This window comes from Carlito syrichta, unplaced genomic scaffold, assembly GCF_000164805.1.
Source record: "Carlito syrichta isolate Samal-C Ts95f unplaced genomic scaffold, Tarsius_syrichta-2.0.1 Scaffold10507, whole genome shotgun sequence".
NCBI classification, from domain to species: domain Eukaryota; kingdom Metazoa; phylum Chordata; class Mammalia; order Primates; family Tarsiidae; genus Carlito; species Carlito syrichta.
The window spans coordinates 4,958-10,110 of NW_006954603.1; the positions used below are offsets into that span (position 1 = coordinate 4,958).

The 5,153-nt window shown below is 43.2% G+C and overlaps 1 pseudogene across 1 annotated transcript; it reads left to right on the forward strand.

Moving 5' to 3' along the window:
- The first annotated feature begins 456 nt into the window (after positions 1 to 456).
- On the forward strand, positions 457 to 2,180 carry LOC103255716 (annotated as a pseudogene). The gene has a single exon (XR_002481647.1). The product of XR_002481647.1 is annotated as a leucine-rich repeat-containing protein 1 pseudogene (transcript).
- Positions 2,181 to 5,153: the final 2,973 nt, after the last annotated feature.

Sequence of the window (5,153 nt, forward strand, 5' to 3'; positions counted from 1 at the left end):
ACAGAAGGACAACCACGGCAAACACAAGCAGAAAACAGCCATCTATAAGTCAAGGAGAGAGGGCTTAGAGCAAAATTAGAGCAGACATCTTGATCTTGAACTTTCAGCCTCTAGACTCACGAGAAAATACATTTCTGTTGCTTAATTTACACCCAGTCTGTGATATTTTGTAATAGCAGCCATCGCAAACTAATACACTGAGTAAAGGGTATATGCGCTTTCTCATAGTACATATCTCAAAATACTATACTAGAACTTATCTAAAATTTTGAAATTATTGCTGAACAACCACAAAAAAGTAAATTTCCACTGAATACCTCTTGCACATCAGGCATAGCACAAGGCGCTGGTAACAAAAAGAAAGGACATACAAGAATCCCTAAGCGGGACTGGCGGTGGGAGGGGACGCGCCGGCTCGGGTTTCTCCGAGCGTTTCCGACCGCGAAGCCCGGCGCGAGGAGCCGGCGAGGCCGGGAGTCAACGACAGGCGCGGCGGGGGTGCGGGCGGAGTGGGGCCGCCGAGCGGAGCAGAGCTCGCAGCCCGGGTCTCCGGAGCTCGGACCGGCTCGGCGGCGGCGCGGGCGGCGATGTTCCACTGCCTCCCCCCGTGGAGGGGCAACCGTCATGTGGAGACCGTCGACAAGAGCCACTGCTCGCTGGTCTGCGTGCCCAAGAAGATCTACCGCTACTCCCGCAGCCTGGAGGAGCTGCTGCTGGACGCCAACCAGCTCCGCCAGCTGCCCGAGCAATTTTTCCAGCTAGTCAAATTACGAAAGCTTGGACTTAGTGATAATAAAATTTGGCGGCTCCATCCAGAAATAGCAAACTTCATGCAGCTGGTGGAACTAGATGTGTCTCGAAATTATATTTCTGAAATTCCAGAAAGCATCTCATTCTGTAAAGCACTGCATGTAGCTGACTTCAGCGGAAAACCCGCTGACGAGGTTGCCAGAAAGCTTTCCTGATTACAGAATTTAACGTGTCTTTCTGTAAATGACACCTCACTGCAGTCTCTGCCTGAGAATATTGGCAGTCTTTATAACCTGGTCTCACTGGAACTGAGAGAGAATCTTCTTACATATCTTCCTGACTCTCTTACTCACCTACGGAGACTAGAAGAACTTGATTTAGGAAACAATAAAATATATAATTTGCCAAAATCAATTGGAGCTCTCTTACCTCTGAAGAATCTCTGGTTGGATGGAAACCAACTGTCCGAATTACCTCAGGAAATAGGAAATCTGAAGAACCTGCTGTGCATAGATGTCTCTGAAAACAGGTTGGAAAGACTTCCTGAAGAAATCAGTGGCCTGACTTCATTAATAGATTTAGTCATTTCCCAGAACTTATTAGAAACGATTCCAGATGGCATTGGAAAACTAAAGAAACTGTCGATCTTGAAGCTTGATCAGAACAGACTCACACAGTTGCCTGAAGCAGTTGGGGATTGTGAAAGTCTCACTGAGCTAGTTCTCACAGAAAACCGGCTCTTGACTTTACCCAAGAGTATTGGAAAACTAAAGAAGCTGAGCAACTTGAATGCAGACAGAAATCAATTAGCATCTTTACCAAAAGAGATTGGCGGATGCTGCAGCCTGACTGTGTTTTGCGTGCGTTACAACAGACTAACTCGGATACCTGCAGAAGTGTCACAGGCGACAGAGCTTCACGTCCTAGATGTGGCAGGGAACCGGTTGCTGCATCTGCCTTTGTCCCTGACTGCCTTGAAGTTAAAGGCACTGTGGATGTCTGATAACCAGTCGCAGCCTCTGCTGACATTCCAGACAGACACAGACCACAGCACAGGAGAGAAGATTTTAACCTGTGTCTTACTTCCTCAGCTGCCTTCTAAACCCACATACCAAGAGAATCTGTCTCGCTGTAGCACGCCGGAGAGCTTGGTCAGTGATGTCACCGATGAAGCCTGGAATGAGCGTGCAGTCCACAGAGTCAGTGCCATTCGATTTTTGGAAGATGAAAAAGATGAAGACGACAATGAAATGAGGACACTTCTAAGACAAGCCACCCCACACCCAGGGGAGTTAAGGAGCATGAAAAAGACAGTGGAAAATTTACAGAATGACATGAATGCTGCTAAAGGACTGGATTCCAACAAAAACGAGCTTAATCACACTCTTGACCGAGTGACCACATCTGTGTAGAAGTGCGCCTCGAGTTTTACCTCCCATGTCTTCCTCTGCTGTCGAGACGTTCCTGTCTGCTTCTGAGGAGCCCTGTGACCCTTGTGTGACCAGCACCTGTGCATCATCTCCTGTGGAGTGTGGGACGCTGCTCTCTCCCAGGAAGTGCCTTACTCTCACTCACACCCATGGTCTCCCGGCATGATTTCTTTTTTTTAATTGCAGTTGTTTGTAACATGTAGAATACACTACTGTAAACATCGGACCTTTGTTTTTGTCTTATGTTGGGGTAAGGGAGAGCAGGAAGGGGAATGTTTGTCCTCCTCCCTTCCGCAAAGTGCTGGGACATTTGAACCCAAGTTCTCTGGGACCTACTGATGAGAGAGAATTTTATGTATGGGGAAAAATGAATACTTTAAAAAATCTATTTTGGCAGCTCAGATGGTGTAAATTTTAAAACTTTGTATAGGTATTTCATTAAAAATGTATTTCTTTTGTGTTATTTTATCTTGAAAAACGGTATGTATTTTAGTATTTGTGCAGAAAAACAAGCAAGTCCTTAAGTATTTGTTTCAATTTGTACCATCCACTTGTGCCTTACTGTATCCTGTGTCATCACGTCCAACCAGTTGTAAACAGTGGTATCCTTGGGCGGTGAGATGAGACCAGGAATGTGGTACTTTGAAAGCAATGTTGCATTTTAATCAGTGATCTACATGGTGGATTTGTTTTTAACCAAAAAGATGAATTACCAACAATTTATAAATTACATCAGTTGATTTTTTTTAAAAAAAGATGAACCAAAGGATTAGACTACTAATATTTCATTTCTTACACTTAAACTTTTCATGAATGAATCTCTTGTGAGTGCAGTGTCCGACTGTCCCTATTCCAAAGGTGTATACCCTTTGTAAAATAAAATACTGTAGAAAAGCACAAAAAGAAAAGCCTGGTTCAGAAATTCAGTGGGTAAATAAATTATGTACTGCAAAAGGAAAAAAAAAAAAAAAGAATCCCTAAGCTTCTGCCTTCAGTGAGATAAGACCGCATTAGTTAGCTGTCCAGTGTTCCCTTCTCCTCAGTGTGAGTTCCCTGAGGACAGTAAATGTGAATTTTATTAGAAAGGCAACACTGGTCATCAGAGTTGCTGTAGTAGCCTGGCTTTTTAGCATTCATCTCCAGTTCAAAACACAATTCATTTCTAAGGACAAATGGCTGTTAGAAAAAAAACTCAGGCATCACAAAAAGCATTCACTACAAAGAGTTTACCGAACCCGGAGGAACAAAATGCCATTTCTGTGGGTCGCCTCTTAGGACATGGACGTTGCTTTGTTACAGAGAATGAACCCGTGGAGTGAAATGTTACAATGGATTTGAATCATGTTCTCTTCTTAATAAACATTCTTCAGAGTTTATTATGGGTTCCCTTTATATCTGTATTCATAACACTTGCACATAAGTTGTATCAGAGTCCCAAACCTATTCCAGAGGAAACTCCACCTTCACCTTTTAAAATTTCTTCAACTTCGTCAGCCCATTGCTCACAAGTCAAAGGAAGAGGAGGGCCACAGCTCTGCCACATGAATTGATGCTGTTATCTCAGGAGTGAGTCAGTCATTGTGGAAACCAGCTCCTGATAAAGGGATGAGTTTGGCTGAATTTCCTCCGTCTCACGCTCTTATTTCTGCCTTCCACCACTGGACGATCCTCACCAGATGCGGGCCCCATGCTCTAGGACTTTTCAGTCTCTAGAACAGCAAGCCAAATAAACTTCTGTGCCTTATAAATCACCCAGTCCATTGTGTTACAGCAGCAGAAAACTGACTGAGACGCCAGCTAAAGTTCATTTCCATATTACTCGCCATCTCAGCACCCGTAATTTCCTTCTTAGCACTTTAATTTCTCATGTACAGTATTTGTTTACAACCCTATTGGCCCTCACCATCCTCACAAAGGCTCTAAGAGCACAGACCAGGTGCAGTGTCATGTAATTATTTATGTGTTGAGCTAGTTATTAGAGAAAATCAAAACTAAAGACACGTGAAAATAAGCAGATGGTAGCATATGAACATTAATAATTCTGAGAGCTAAAGCAGATGAGATGCAGTGATGCTTTGGATGGACAGCATGAAAGTAAACTTCAAGGACAAAAGAGAAGCTGTCAAGAAAGGTCTGGTGGATGAGATGAACAGGAAGCTCATCTCTGGTGTCATGCTCCAGGCCTGGCAAAACTTTTATAAAGAATGCATCAATCGGCCACCAGATGGACAAATATTTAAAAGTCAGACAACGCCAAGTATTATCAGGCTATAGAGCACAAGATCTCTCATTAAAAAGTAGTGTAATGACTTTGGAAAACAATTTTTTTTTTTGAACTGGAGTCTCACTCTGCCGCCGAGGCTGGAGTGCAGTGGCAGGCTCACGGCAGCAGCCTCGACCTGCTGGGCTCAGGTGATCCTTCCACCTCCGCCTTCCAAGTAGCTGGAACTACAGGCACACATCTCCACACCTGGCTAATTTTTGATTTATTGTAGAGATGAGGTATCACCAAATTGCCCAGGTTGGTCTCAAACCCCTGGACTCAGGCAATCTTCTCACCTTGGCTCCCAAAGTGCTGAGATTATAGGCTTGAGCCAACGCACCCAACAACAATTTTGTATTATCTAGTAAAATTGAATATATACAGTCACTATGACACAATTTGGTCATTATAAAACCTAGATAAAGTCTCACACGTATGTACCTATGTAAGGCATAACAAGAGACGCATACTAGGAGAATTAAATAAGAACATTGAAAGCACCATCCCTTGTTCGTAAGGGAATGGATAAGTAGTACACATTAACATAAGTGAAAATGATTGAACCATAAGTACGAACTTCAACATGGATGAATCTCAAACAATGTTGAGAACAAGAAGCAAAGATCACAGGAAAAAAAACATGCACGTTATAGTTTCATTTTTGCTTACATATAAATTGATGTTAAAATTATAGTAAAAATTTACCACAG